At 37.4% G+C, this 16,632-nt stretch overlaps 1 pseudogene; it reads right to left on the bottom strand.

The window, feature by feature from the left end:
- The window catches only part of 3300002I08Rikl2 (RIKEN cDNA 3300002I08 gene like 2), a 105,043-nt pseudogene extending 88,900 nt beyond the window's left edge, over positions 1–16,143 (bottom strand).
- Positions 16,144–16,632: the final 489 nt, after the last annotated feature.

Raw genomic sequence — 16,632 nt, 5'->3', positions numbered from 1 at the left:
TCAGGTACAAACACTCTCATACATTCCATGGAGCATCCCCCATTCCTGGTTCCTGGCACATCCTAGAGAAGCCCTTCCCCAGGCTTCTATTCCTTCTGGAGATGCCCTCTACCTCCTCACATATGTCATCTATTGTGTTGGGCTTCCTTGGTAGGGTCACAGCACTCAGGACACTGGGGAGGCAGAGAAACTGCAACACTGCATACATTTTTTTAATTCTCCAGCGCCATTTATAGGCAAGCAGAATAAAAATTTCTCAAAGTTTCTAAGTCACAACAGATTCTATTACACAAATTTTTTAAACGGAAAAGGAGAGGTAGGAAAATTAGAAAAAAATTGGCTAGAATTAAGAAAACTGGCTTTACCATTTGTTTTCCAGTCTCTGCATGCTTTGAAGTCTCAGGGTTGGATTGAAGTTCTGTCTGAAAGGCTGATGAACTGAGTCCAGTTTGAGCCTGCAACAATTTCTGAAATTGTTCTGGAAGCGAGTTTCTGGAAACAACATAAGGCAGGTAGGTAGAATATCAGGTCATCTCAGTTTCCCTGTAAATGATTCTTGTCAAAGCTGAATACTATACAATATATGAATATGTCAACCAAGATTTTAATACCATTAAGATCTTTGTATGCATTGTGGAAGGCGCACAGGTCAGCTAAGATGAAACTTTGCTCCTTGTTTGAGAAGCTGAAAGAGAACTATCCTTTTATGAGCTAATTTGCTCAGTAGTCAATTTTAATAAATCTTCATTAATGCTATGTGAAGGATTTCATTATGAATCTTAACTGCTACACAACCAACAACATGTCTAATTTTATCTGAAGTTTTGTGTAGAGACATTTTCATGTCTAGACCAGTTACAGGGCTTTTCCCTCATGGAACAATCAGAAAATCAAGTTATCTGTACTGTTTGATTTTCTCAAAATTACCTTTCTTGTACCCAAGACATTAACGGTGTCTTTCCCTGTCTATTCTGCTCCCGATCATCCTGGAAGGGGTCCTAAGACTTTCTTTTCCTGCTGTGAACTCAAATATACAGGCTGTCTCCCATAATAGCATTTTCTTGGTCCAGTAACCCCAAATCATCAATGGTTTGGATTTTTTCAATTAGTAGTCTCCTTTTTCTTCAGCCTTGACCTCTTTTGAACTCTTTCCCCAGGATTTTTAATATCTACACCAAATATATAATGACACATTTTGATAAAGAATTCAAAACAATCTCAGTACTTGTTATCATTCTTGGAGGCAGTGCTCCTCCACTATTTCCATTCTTGTCCTTACATGAGAAAAAGGCCTAAGTTTATAATATTTGTGTGGCATAAGGTTATTCTACCTATGCCCTGTTCTTCATACACATTTTGAGACCAAAATACTCTGTGTATTTATCTATGCATACTTTAATTCTCCACTCTATGAAATTTAATATCTCTATCAGTATGGTTATCTATATCTATAAGTATATATTTATACACCCTTTCCCTTTATATAACTTGTTACACATCCTTTCCTGTGGATTTAGCTTCAGTTAAATTCCCTTCTACTTCCTATATAAGCCTATTTGCAGATTCTCAATTTGTCATAACTTGCCAAGCAATTCCAGCATTTTTGTGTAGCTCTTGGTCAAAGAACCCAAGTGCCTTCCCTGGCAAAGCCTTTCTCAGATTTTATTTAAAGCATTTTTCATTCATTCTCCATTCTGTGGAGATTAATACCATTTCTTATTAGTTGTTGAGATAGGATTTCTTTCTATCTTCCTGCCTTTGTTTCCTATGTCTTAGCTCAAAGGCCTGGATTACTTTATTGCAGGTATACTTTAAAACACTTAAACATTTACTTCTATATTTCTTTTATCCTAAAAAAACAACTAAACCAATATCATATAACTCTGTCCTTTGCTTATCTGATAATAACAGGCAGGCAACCTCCACCACCTACCTCAGTCTCTGCCTTCTGAGCAACCTGTCTCTTAGTACAACAGGGGCTCCCAGCACTTCTGAGCTTAAACTCTCTGAGTCACACAGATATCTTTTCGAAGGGGCAATGGTAAACCCCTTCACCCGAGCTTGCCTGTGTCATCTTGGGGAACTTTGCTGTTCCGAGCTTGTGCCATGAACCCCAGAATGATGCAGAAGTTTCAGCACACCTTTTGTTCTAGGTCTGAATCTGCACAATTTGGTGAGGAACCAGGTAGCTCCAGCGAAACCACCAACTCTGGTACCAAACTGTTTTTTTCTACCTCCTAATCCCCCATTATGGCCTGTGTTTTCCATTTCAGAATTTCCAATTCAGTTTTAATACTGAAATCAATCCTACAGTTGAGACATATTCTGTGGAGGTGGTTGGTTACTCGGCTCTGCAATGGATACTATGTGCAAGAGTTCCTGGCTGCCATGGCAAATGCTATGTATTCTCAAATGAAAGACAGACAGAAAGACAGACACACATACACACACATTTTAATATGCATAAATCACATTTTAATATGAATAAATCAGCTCAGTGCCTGGGCCATTCCCAATTTCCACATTACTAATACCTCCCCTGTGACAGTCCTGACTGACTGCTTACTAAAATCTATATCCCATCTTTGATACTCAGAATCAACCTGGGGAGACACCACTGAGGCTCCTCTTCAGTGACACTTACATGGAGGGTACTCTGTCTTTCTCAGCTCTCAAATCTGCATCCAATTCCTTTCCTGACTTGGTGATCCCTGTTTGTCCCCTTGCCCTTGAATCCAAAAGTGATTCCTCTGTCTCTGCCTAGACATTGACCCCTGGCAATTTTATCAATTATAACCAGCTACAAATAGGGAATCTCAGTTTCTCAAATGCAGGATTTGGGAACCAATTTAGCACAAGAGTGCATTAGAACCAATCCATACCAATTGGGAAAATGCACCAAACAAGCAAAGCCCCAAGTGTATCCTTTTCTTTTAATCATTCTCCATTTAATCCTATGGTGAAACTAAGTTTCAGTTCAAATGCTGAGGTGAGTTGTGTACTTCCCATTGGTGGCCACCTTTCCTTACTCATCATTTTGTTTTTGAAAACATAATAAGTGTCTATGATAATGCCCTAGGGTATTTATCTTGTGCTCCTCAAAATATAACACATGTTCCCTAACACCAAAGAACAAATTAATATCATTGACTAAACTGTAACACCCACATCTAAATACAGTTGACACTGTAAACTACATAAGCACTGATCCCTCAATCCTGAACAGTGGAAAAATGTAGCTGAACTTGGCACAAATGTGTTTTCTCTTTATTTTTTTTTATTTATTGTTTAATTTTTTCTCATTCCACACTTATCCCCTACCAGTCCATCCCTACTGTTCCACATACCACACCTCCTCCCACATCCCTAGAAGGATGTCCCCATCCAACCATTCCATTTTCTGTTGCCTCAAGTCTCTTGATGGATGTGTGTATCTTCTCTGAACGAGTCCAGACACAAATGTCCTCTTCTGTACGTTTTTTTTTGGGGGGGGCTCACATAAACACGTGTATGCGACCTAGCTGGTTGCTCAGTGTCTGAGACATCCTAGGGGTTCAGGTTAATCGACACTGCTGGTATTCATATAGGATCACTCTTCAGGTTTTTCCAGGTATTTCCTAATTGAACCACAGAGGTCACCAGTTTCTGCCAATTGATTGGGGGTAAATATCTCCATCTGACTCTTTTAGCTGGTGTTGGGCCTTTCAGAAGGCAGTCATGATAGGCCCCTGTTTGTAAGCATACCATACAATGAATAATAGTGTCAGACCTTGGTTCCTCCACTGAGCTGGAACCCAATTTGGACCTCTCTTTGCTCAGGCTCTTCTCCATTTTTTGTTCTTCAAGTTCTTTCGACAGGCAAAACTCTGTGTCAGATATTTGGATTGTGGGATGGCAGCCCAATAACACTCTGGCTCACAGTAGTTAGGCAGGTGTCTTGTCACAGTTTAGGCTCTGAGTGCATTTTCTGGCCATAATCCAGGAGCAACTTTATTACAGTAAATTCTTGCCATTTTCATCACCCATGTATAAGTTCTGTTGGGTTTGTGTGGACCCCATTCCACAAAATTGGACCCCTTTACCACATTGTTTCCAGTTACATCTTTACAATATGATTACTTTCATGATGCTAAAGAATTTAGAAATGTGCAAAGGCTTCACCATGTTCAATGCCTCCTTAGTCTTTTTTTCATGATGATGGCGTGTGAAAATTGAAAGGACTTCACCATATTAAATACATTCACATAGTTTCTCTCCAGTACAGATTATTTCATGTTGACGAAGACTATAGAACTACCTGAAGGCTTCACCTTAAATGTGCTCACAGGATTTCATTAAATACACTCACAGCATTTCTCTAAACTATGGTTTATTTTGTGCCTTTTAATATGACTGACATGTGATGGGTTTACCACTTTGATTACATTCATAGGGTTTCCCTCCTGTTTGTCTTCTTTTATGTATTTGAAAGATGATTGCTCATTCAAACACAGAGGCTTAATCCCATTGATTATATTCACAGGGTTTTTCTTGAGTGTGTCTTCTTTTATTTACTTGAAGAGTACTGTGGCTTACAAAAGGTTCACCACATTTCTTACATTCATGGGGTTCCTATGCAGTGTGTATTATTTTATGTGCTAGGAAATGACTCTTTCATGCAAAGGCTTTACCACATTAGTTACAGTCAGAGCATTTCTTTCTAGTACAAATTCATTTATGCAGTTGAAGATGATTGTGATGTGAAAGGTCTTCAGGATATTTAAGACATTCATCGGGTTTTCCTGCTGTTTATGTATTTGGAAGTCACTGCTTTGTGAAAATGGTTAAAAACCACATTGGTTTCATTCAAAAAGTTTCTCTCTTGTATGTTTCTCTCTTGATTTTAGAGACCACTGCTTTGTGAAAAAATCTTTGGCACATTGGTTACAGTTAAAGGGTTTTGCTCCTGCATGGTTTCTGTTATATCTTTGTAGATGCCTCTTTTGTGCAAAGGCTTTAGCACATTTATTACATTCACAGGGTTTCTCTCCTGTATGTGTTCTTCTATGTCTTTGGAGTTGACCACTTTGTGCAAAGGCTATACAACATTGGTTCCATTCATAGGGTTTCTGTCCTATATGGGTTCTTTTATGTTTTTGGAGAATCATGGTTTTGTACAAAGACTTTACAACATTGTTTACATTTATAACATTTTTCTCCATTACATGGTCTTTTATATCTTCTGAAACTACTCCTTTGTGCAAAGGCTTTACCATATTTATTACATTCATAGAGTTTCTCTCCTTTGTGTGTTCTTTTATGATTTCAGGAAAACACTGCTTCTTACAAAGTCTTTACAACATTGGTTATATTCAGAAGATTTTTCTCCATTATGTGTACTTTTATGTCTTTTGAAACTACTCTTTGTGCAAAATCTTTACCACATTGGTTACCTTCACAGGGCTTCTCTCCATTATGCCTTTGGATAAGATTCTGAAATGCAAAGACTTTACCATATTGAATAAAATCAAAGGTTTGCTTTCCAGTAAAACTTTCATACCTGCAAATACAATTGGCACATGTAAATTTTTTCTCAGCTTGATTATATTCATGAATCTTTTTATATTTGTGAATTTATTTCAAATTTTGTTTAATTGTAAAGAGCAATATGATCTTAACAAAACGTCAATTTGTTTACATTCAACTCTGTCCCTTTCATTATGCGTTGTCTTGAATGTTTGAAGATACATGGAATAGGAAGAGAACTGATTACACTACTCATATTTATTCCATAATTTTTTTCTTAAAGAATATTAACATATTTGAAGAGAAGAGGATGAACTCAGAGTTTTTGTAGTCTGACTGTGAACATAAATTTTGCTATCTTGTGAGGAATACTACATTTGCAACATGAACCAATGCAAACAGAAAAAAACTTCTATAACCATAATCTCATGATGTGATTCAGCACTTTCAATGTGAAAATGTCCCCAATAATGGACAAAAACTAAATATTTATAAACTTTTACCACATTAAGACACTCTCCTCAAAGTGGGGTGTACTGTACATCTTCTAATTGTTCTGCAGAAGAGAGAGGTATGCTGCTTCTTTCACTATCGCTGTGTTCACATGGCTTGCATCCATAGGGACATATGACATTCATATCAAAAGAAAAATAACACATTACTTTCAACACATTCCAAAAGAAGGGTTCTACATTACATTCACACAGTTTTACGTTTTTTCCTCACAGAGATTTGGTACAGGGTTTACGTTTTCTCCACAAAACCATTCTTGAATCTCGTAAACTGTCCATCTCACTAAATTTAGCCATGTTGTTATATGAATATGGTTCACCACAAATTTTCTATGGACTATATGCTTATTATAAGGTTGTAAACATATAATGACAACCTAATCAATGTGATATGCAGAGCATATTTTACCCTGTTGCATTTCTTTAAAAGTTGCTGGACTTATTAAACCTTCTTGGGAGGCATTTTCTTATCATTTTGCACATGAAAACTACCTTCCATGTCTTCCAGAACTTTTACAATATTTTTCAGTAGTATGGTCTTCCCAAATGTAGCCTAAAAATGATATCAGAGAAAGTATGTTAAATTATTGGAATTAGGCAACATTTAAATTACTATCTTTAGTGAACTTTAGAACCATGACTGATTTATTCACCATATTATTCCTCATTTTTAAGTGAAATTAAAAATCAAGTAACAATAAACAAAGCAAGCTGTGCCTACATTTTACAAAATGAATGATAAATTCATTACATTACCTACAGCACTGAGATTCCTACAGATCTCCAGCATCAAACATTGGTAGAGACTCTTCTGAGCAGGATCCACCCATGCCCACTCTTTCTGAGTGAAATTCACATGCACTTCATCATAGGTCAGTACATCCTAAAAGATCCAATACATGTATACATAATACAGCATGATACTGCCTTCCAGTCTCCATTTGTGCTCATAGATGGGGATGTCCCAAAGTCCTTCAGACTCAACACCTGCTTTCAGAGGTGGTTTATCAGGAGCACACTCATTCCTAAGCCCACAGGTGAGACCCCACTTTCTCTCCACTGACTGTCCAAAGGAATACACACCCAGAGCTCACAAGGCACAGGGATTGCAGAGCAACCTGGGATGGGACACTTCTGTTCTCCATTTGCTCCCAGACCTGGGGCTGTCCTATTGCTCTCTAGACCAAAAACCTACCCACAGAGAGGTGGTCTCTCAGAAGCACTCTCACTTCTAAGCACACAGATGGGACCACACTTTTGCTTCATAGTTGTCCAAAGAGAGACCCGCTGGGAACATTCATGGCATTGGAGCTGTGGGGTGGCCTGGAAGAGGACCCACCTGGGCCGCCCACCCGTGCCCAGAGCTACGGTTGGTCATAGCCTTCCAGAACCAAAACAAGGCCGGAGAATATTGGTCTTCCAGGAGCATTCACATTTCTAAAATCACAGGCTTAAGAGTCTGGAGGAGGAACAATCTACAGTCAGAAACAGCAAGACCAACTAACATCAGCACTAATCAGACGGCAAGAGGGAAGCCCAAGAACTGAAGCAACAGAAACCAAGATTACTTGTCATCATCACAACACAGTTCTCCAACCACAGCAATTGCTAGATATACCAACATACAGGAAAAGCAAGATTTGGATTGAAAATCATATCTCATGGTCATGATAGAGGATTTTAAGCATGACATAAAGAACTCCTTTAAAGCAATACAGAACACATGTAAACAAGTAGTAGCCTTAAAGAGGAAACACAAAAATCCACTAAAGATTTACAGAAAAACACTAAGAAAAAGGGGAAGATATTGACCAAAACCATCTAGGATCTAAAAATGTAAGTAGGAACAATAAGGAAACCACAAAGAGAGACAAACCTGAAGATAGTAAACATAGGAAAGAGATCAGAAGTAATAGACATAAGCATCACCAACAAAATATAAGGGATTGAAGAGAGAATCTTACGGGCAGAAGATTCCATAGAAAACATTGACACAACAGTCAATGAAAATGCAAAAAAAAAAAAAGCACAAATCTTCTAAACCAAAACACTCAGGAAATTTAGAAAACAATGAGATGGGCGAACATAAGGTTAGTAGTTATAGAATACAGCAGAGATTCCAAACTTAAAGGGACAGTAAATATCTTCAATTTTTTGAAGTTAAACTTCCCTAACTTAATGAAGGAGATGCCCATGAACATAAAAGAAGCCCACAGACTCAAAATAGAGTGGATCATAATAAAATTTCCTCCCATCACATACATAATTTAATGTCTGTTTCCTGCTATATGGAGTATGTTACAAGATGTGAAATTTGTACTATTTACCTACCCAGCATCATGAGCACATGAGAAAATTTTGTATCTCAGAAGCTCCTTTTGTAATTAAGAACTGAATTTCTGTGAATCATGCCATTGACTGGAGGGTATAGAAAAATAAAAGGATTCTAACGAAATACTTCTGAAGGAACCCTATTACCTCTTTTCTACTAATTTCTAAACAATTTATAAAATTAGTCAAACAAAACTGAATGTAGAACCTTCAGAAATTCAAGAAATCAAACCTTCACTTTCCTAATCTTGTTCTACTTAAACAAAAAAATAAAGCAACACCTGTGTGTATATCCTGGATAGTGAGATGTAAGTACCACACCTGGACTCTCCAACGGCTACAGAGTCCCACCAAATCCACACTCAGGAAGGATCAAAATCAAGAGTCTCTGCTAAAATTATCACATGGACAACAGAACCAGAGTCTGACCCATAGTGCATCTTAGTACCAGCAGATCACAGTTGGATATGTCACCAGACTTGCTTCTCCTCCCATGATAATTGAGATCCCCACAGTCATCAAGGACTGTCTTTTGGTCTTCCTTATAGCTTGCTACAGATGCATCAGAGGAGAATATTATAAAGAAACTGAAAGATACCTTTCACAACTATCTCTGAATGACAGGCTTGCCAGAACCCCTCATTAGAATGGAAAACTCATGTGTGCCTCATATGAGTAGCAGCTCCTCTACTGGGGGATCAGAGAGCAAATGACTCAGACCGCTGAGGCCTTCCCAGCTCTACAGTTCCATCATAGGTACAGACATAGCCCTAGGCTTGGAAGTTAGCATTTAATAGAATGTCCCAGTCTCCCAGAGCACTCATTTACCTTTTCAAAGGCACAGTGTCCTTTCATTGCATATTCAATAATACATGCAATGTATAAAGTAAAGGGCATCACTGCTCCTATGCATGGTGGAATAGAAAGTTTATTATACACAAAAGAGAGAACATAGAGAGATCTAGGTTTATCTGTGACAGCCAACAGTAAACATGACCTTGAAACTTGATGAGAGAAGAAAGAGGGAAGAAGCAAGAGCCAGACCAAGGGGTCAGAATGATGATGATAAATGAGAAAGATCAGTTACCGAGTAGTTGGATTACATAAGGAATTGCAGCTGGGAGAATGGCATCCTTACTCTTGGGCTAGAGGACGAGGGCCAGCAATATGTTCTTACAGTTCTGAACAGAGTTCTGATGAGAGAATCAGAAGGCCAGGTTTGCTTTGATTTGATAAATAGGGCCCCCCAGCCATTTTTCCCAGGATTTCAGACTTAAGACTAGGGAAAAGGAGAAGAAAGAAATGTAAAATTCTAAACACACTGTATTTTCTGATATTTTTCAGGGACTAAAGTATGTACTAGAGCACACCAAGTATTATATCTTTTCTCTAACATTGTGTATTTTCAAACCGGAATAATAACCATCCTGGTTAGGCACAGCCACACTTTTCTAGATCTTCTTTTCTTGAACTAGTGGAAATACAGATATTTGGTTTATTCATATAAGTTCAGTTCCTCATTTAGGTTCACCATTTCTCTTATCTGGAAAATACCCCAAGATGCCAACTTTGGAAATTTATTGATTGTCTAAAATTATTTGCCTAATCATGGTTAATGCGAGCAACTTCCAAAGCAGAAATGCCTCACCTTCTTTATTCTTCCTCCTTTTTTGAACTGTCATTTGACCCTTACACTGGTAACCTCCTGGATTTAATTCCAATGGATTTCATAGTTCATAAACTAGCTTAAAATAGAGTTACATGAGAGCTTTTAGAAAACAATATTGTATTTTGTGCTTTCAAGCTGGTAAAATGTAGCTTCCCTTGATGGTTATATGAGAAGCCTCAGAACATATCAAGTAATATCTGACACACTGTGGAGTACTCTGGTTAATCAGCTGATCAGCCTCAGTGAATTACTTAAATGAACATAACAACAGCAACAACAACAACAACAATAACAATAACAACAACGAATCCACAACTACATTTGTACAGTTTCTCCAGACAAGCAGAGCTGATAGAATGAATCTCTTACTATGTAGAAAATGCATTTATTAGAATGGCTCACTGGTTGCAGCTCAACTAGTCCAACAATGGCTGTCTACCCATGGAAAGATGAAGAATCCAAGAGGGGTTCAGTCCATGTGGCTGAATATCTCAACTGTTATTAAGCAGATAACCTGAATTTTGAAAAATAGATTTTAATGACATAAACACAAAAAAGAAACAAACAAAAAACAATGAAAAGTTGCTAGACAGAGCTAGGGCCATAGGACAAAGAAAAAGACTTACCAGATCCATCTTTATCTGCAGGCCATTTCCATAAACTATAACCTAGCTTAAAGGTGCTTCTTATCACCTGAAAAGACACAGATTTAATAATACTTTTTTCAGGTCCAAAAGTATAATGAAGATAAATCCCTCACAGTTCCTAACGCTTTGGATTTTTGTTAATTCCAGATGTGACTACCAAGAATATCAAGCTCAATAGAAAGGCAGAAGAGCTGGGAAAGATTGTTTACTGTGTCACATAAGATAAGCATAGGAGCCATTTCAAAAGCAATGCCTTTCTCAAAAAAAGGGAGCACTGAGATTTTACTCAGGGATTCTGGATAAGTTCCCACATAGGATCACCTAGGAATATTGTTTCCTCTTCTGAACATGGTCAAATATAAAAGCATCAATATTTAAAGGCATTCTTACCTGAAAGTCATGCAGAAACACATGTAAATTATAAAAATGGTTCACAGACATGCCTCAGGAATGTTCATCTTGTACTACAAGGTATTATCTGAAAATCAAGTAAATGACACTGACAATAGATTGCCCAGGGGCCAGTCCTACCTTTTAATCATAATCTGTGATGTAATATATAAATGTATCAATGCTAACATTTTTAAAGATATAAAGGACAAATAACACAAATGCAGAAAACTTCAAGGAAAAGTCACCTTTTCAGCATAGACACTGCTCATAGAGGAACTGCTATTTCTCTGAGAGCTATGGCATTATTGTATAAACATTCACACACACATACAAACACTCACCCAGAGAATCACACACATACTCTCTCTCTCTCTCTCTCTCTCTCTCTCTCTCTCTCTCTCTCTCTCTGTCTCTCTCTCTCTCTGTCTCTGTCTCTCTCTCTCTCTCTCTCTCTCTCTCTCTCTCTTTCACACACACAGGCAGAGAGAATACGACGAAGAGTGACATAGACATATATATATATATAGGCATAATATATTCATGGTGAATAAAATCTACATTTGTGTGATTTAAATGCTGATATCTTAAATCCTATTTAAATCAGGAAGGTGCATTGTAACAATTATATCAAGAATCTCCTGTTTCAAGTTTGTAAGTTTTTTTTGCAGGATTCTTATAACATATTCTCTGCCTTGCGAATAAATGCTGAACAATGAATCCTGAATAAATGACAGGGCAGAATCAGAGATCAGGGTGGGAATTCCACCAGGAAGAGGAAGGAGAGATGGGGAGCAGATGTGCTGTGTGGAAAAATGAATTTGATTCATGAAAAAATGGTCAGAAGAGTCAAGTCAATAATTATAAATAAGTACCACAGGAAAGGGTTTGGAGGTACCCAGGTCAGCATCGCAGGTCAGCATAGGTCCTTAATTGTTTAGCAATTGAGGTGCAGTTGTACGTAAATCTAAGTTTTGTTGTGCAGGTACTGGGGACAAACCCAAGGTAAAGAAATACCTCTGCCAGATTAATACACAGTTTACATTTATGTTACAATTAATTTATGATCACATATGTATGTATGTCTCTAGAGAAAGCCTAGAACATGTGTGTGAACATGAGCAAGTGGGTTTTCATGTGTTTGCATGTGTCTGCTCCCACAGAGGATATAAAATCAAAGGAGAAGCATGGGACTGGAATTACAGCAAAACCAATTTGTAGGGATGGAACATTAATCTTTGGCAACAACATAAATTACTCTTAGCTCTAATTTAGCACACTATAGACATTTTTTTAATTCAAAATTATTTTTATCCTTAATGAACATCTGCTACATCGGTTGTCCCATTTATTCCTTGGACCATCATTTCCCAAAACTTTACCAGTCAATTTCTTACTACTTTTAACTATGTGTGAAAAAGTATGTTCACATACATGAATAAAGCATGATGAGTCCATTTCAGGTGCTGTGTGCATATGGTGTCAGGACTGATCAAACTGGACTAATTGCACTGAATGGTGACAGAGGGAAGTCAGGTTTTTCTGAGTCTAATTGTCCAACTTGCAGGAGAGTTCTACTCTTTATTGAGAAGCAGGATGTTGGGGGTACAGATTCCTTGCAAACAGAGTACTAGGGAAACCAGGAACATCAAAATCTTGGAGTAGTTTTGTTTAAAGAGCTTCTAACCTCTTTGCCATCTGTGGAAACAGACTTCAACTTAGATTTCCTACATGGTTGGCTTAACTAAACCAAATTCCCGAAAATGATTATTCCACACTCTTTCCTAGAGGCATCGGCACACTCTGTGGAGATGAAGTTTGTGGTTAGCTGCCCTCCATGCTATTGGTCAGAGGCCATATTCAATTCGAGGTCTTTCAGCTATGGAAACCACCCTGGTCACCCGTCCTTTGGAAAAGAATTTCTATGTAGTCACACCTTAAGCTTTATTCTATCCCTAGAAGTAGACTGTTTGGACTGATTGTTGCCTGTAAATCTTTTCCACAATTCTACTCTGTTCTAAATATGCTGGCAAAGATTCCACATGTATTAGATTTTCCAAGTATGATGTAGTTTAACCAAATCAATATCTACTGTGTTTCCAGTTTCACATGTTTGCTTTCCTATGTGATACTTGCAGGGATTCCTATAAGAGAAATTAAACCACGAGGTGTCCTAGAATGGCTTGTACAGGAATATTATCAGAAATAGAAAACTTGGGGATGGAAAATACCTGTAAAGCTAAGAGCACTGCAGTTTCTTTCACAGCCCATGGGCTCCAGTCCCAATACTTAAAGCAGCCACTTCTGTTTGTAAATAAAGTTCCTGGAGTTTCAAAACCTTGTCCTATCCTTCCTGGTTTTCCTGGACAACAAGCATGTGCAGGACACAAAAATACACACAGAGGCAAAAAAAAAAACTATACAAACAAAAATAAAAGTGAAAAGTGTTTTTACAAGAGAGAGGAGGAGGGAGAGAAACAAGGATAGATAGACAGACAGATAGATAGATAGATAGATAGATAGGAAGAAAGATAGATGATAGATAGATAGATAGATACATACATACATAAGCTAGATAAATATGTAGGTAGGAAGAAAGAGAGATAGATAGAAAGATAGATAGATAGATAGATAGATAGATAGATAGATAGATAGATAGATGATAGATAGAAAGATAGAAAGATAGGTAGGTAGGTAGATAGATAGATAGATAGATAGATAGATAGATAGATAGATAGAACTTATTCACAAGCTGAGGATAGCAATGCATTTCTTCAGTCCCAGAAATCAGAACACAAGGCAGTGAGATCACTGAGTTTTAAAATAGCCAGTGCTAAATAAGAACACACACACACACACACACACACACACACACACACACACACACACACTTACAGGAATGAAAAAAATTTACAACACAGAGAAAGAGAGGATTTGAGAATTGGGACAATAACATATATATATATATATATATTTAAATATATACATATATAAAATATATATACATATATATATATATATATATATATAAAATCCTGTTCTTTTGGACCTCCATTCACTACATGACACTTTTAAATAAAAGATAGACCAAATACATTATTTGGTGTTCTTTGGGTAAGAAGTAAAGGAGAGTGTTCTTCAAGGGGTTGCCTCTTTAGGAACGTTTATTAATAGTCAATCTTCAGATAACTTCAACTTCAAAGGCATGGAACAAATCATTAGTACTCCAGAGATAAAATTTGGAAAATATTCCTCCCTGGTTTCCATATTTGGAAGGGAATATTTTCTGTATTCTGATCTTCAACAGAACACTACTGTTTATTTATTTACCTTTCGATTGGTATCATGAAACACAGCATGAACAAAGCAAAATGTAATTGAAGGCATCAAAATGGGTTTGCAGTTCCAAAGTGTCAGATTCAATAATGGCACCGTAAACACATACCATCAGGCAGAGCTGAGAGCTCAGAGTTTGAACCTCGGGTAAGAGGTTGCTAGCAAAATGGACATGGTCAGAAGATGTTAAAGCATAAAAATACACGCATGTGACACACCTCTTTCAAAACGGCCATATCTGTGCTCCTTCCTAAAGAGTTCCAACAGAGGGGTTGGAGATTTAGCTCAGTGGTAGAGCACTTGCCTAGCAAGCGCAAGGCCCTGGGTTCGGTCCCCAGCTCTGGAAAAAAGAATAATAATTAAAAAAAAAAAAACCTCAAAGAGATTGTGAGCTCTCCTTCAAATCACCTTTAAAAAAAAAAAAAGAGTTCCAACAGAAAATTAGTATGTGAACATATGAGGCTATGGAAGCCAGTTTCCTTTAACTACCATATTTTCTTAAAACATGGAAACTACATTTTAATCTGACCACACTGCTCCATATCTTTTAGAGAGGCTGTTCCATTTACTAGTTATTATGTCTCCTAAAAATGATCCTTCCCAGAAAGATCACATCATAAAAAAGAAAGGGCGAACAGAACAAATACGACCAAAATTTATCAGGGAAAACAAAAGTAACAGGTCTTCGTTCAGCAACTTGAGATTATGGTGAAATTGTCTTAGCCATAAGGTCTTAAGAGCTGCACTCCTCCAACTCTGTCACCTGCTCCACACACATCTTCCTTTTTGCAAAACTCCCAACCTGTTTGCTGCTTTACTTAAAATTGGTCCTTGTATATCTAACATCTTGTGCACAGTATTCTCTTTTATTTATTGAAAGTGGGTTACAGGGCATGCAGGGATAATTCATTGTCAAGAGCACTGTTCAGACCCACTTCATATCCTACACTCACATGGCAGATCACCATGGACTTTAACTACATGTCCATAAGAAACATAAATCATTGACTTGGACGTTTATATAAATGAGACCTCTTCTGTAAGTCCTGATATATAGATATAAAAATAGTGATATAAAAATATTTCTGTTGCCAATATCCATGTCTGGCCTCGGAGGAGTGTTCTGAGGGAAAAGGTATCTGGAAGCAGCAAAAATAAATGACTGGCAGTCAAATCATCGGTACAGAAGGGCAACCTCTTTTCAGCTGGAAAAATTTCCTAGTCTGCTTTTATTCTGTTGTGATCTCTTTTTCCTGGATCTACCATCTATGGATATCTTTAGAAACCACTCTATGCTATCCTGGGGACCATTCTCTAAGAAATTCTCTCTTGGTGTTCAAAAAAAAATTCTCTGTGTAGCTCATCTCATGCAGATCATAAACCCAGTCTTTTATTTTACATATCAATCCAGTCATTTACTCAAAGTTTCCTTTTGATTATTTTAAGAATGAGCATCCCATGACCATAGGCCCTTAATTTTTTAGTAGACAACAAGGACATATTTTCTTTTAACACTACAAAAGTACTTAACAGAGATCTATCTCTGTTAAGCACAGATGTTAAGAGAGTTTGGTGGGAATGTCCTGAAATTACCATTTCAAAAACTCCTGGGTCCTGGGCTTAAAATGCTGTGTCCTACAAGGGAACCTGAAAATATTTTGTTAATTACTGTCTTGAGACAGTAACTGCAATCTTTTGAATAAATAATGCAAGGTATATTCTCTCTCTCTCTCTCTCTCTCTCTCTCTCTCTCTCTCTCTCCATATATATATATATATATATATATATATATATATATATATATATAGTATTATATATGTTATATCTCTACATCTATCTATCTATCTATCTATCTATCTATCTATCTATCTATCTATAATTAAGGTCTAACTTGATTCAGTCTGCAGGATGATTGCAAATTTAGATTGTGGCCAGGCAAAGGGGGTCTTTCGCTGGGAATTTAAAAGAGATATTTCAAACAACCAGGAAGGTAAATTACTTTGTAAACTAATCTTTAATCATTTTTTAAAGTTCAGTCCTTATCCCCCTCCTCTTTGCCCTCCAACAGTTCCTCATCTCATTCCTCCTACCCCATCTGCAAGAGGATGTCCCCAAACAGACATATACACAATATCCCACCAGCTCGTCCCACTCCCATGGATATCAAGGTTCTCAAGGGTTAGGTGTGTCTTCTTTCACTGAGTCCAGACCATACAGTCCTTTGCTGTACTTATGTTGGGAA

The sequence above is a fragment of the Rattus norvegicus genome, chromosome 3 (genome assembly GCF_036323735.1).
Source record: "Rattus norvegicus strain BN/NHsdMcwi chromosome 3, GRCr8, whole genome shotgun sequence".
In the NCBI taxonomy this organism is placed as follows: Eukaryota; Metazoa; Chordata; class Mammalia; order Rodentia; family Muridae; genus Rattus; species Rattus norvegicus.
This window is presented reverse-complemented; position numbering and strand designations above follow the sequence as displayed.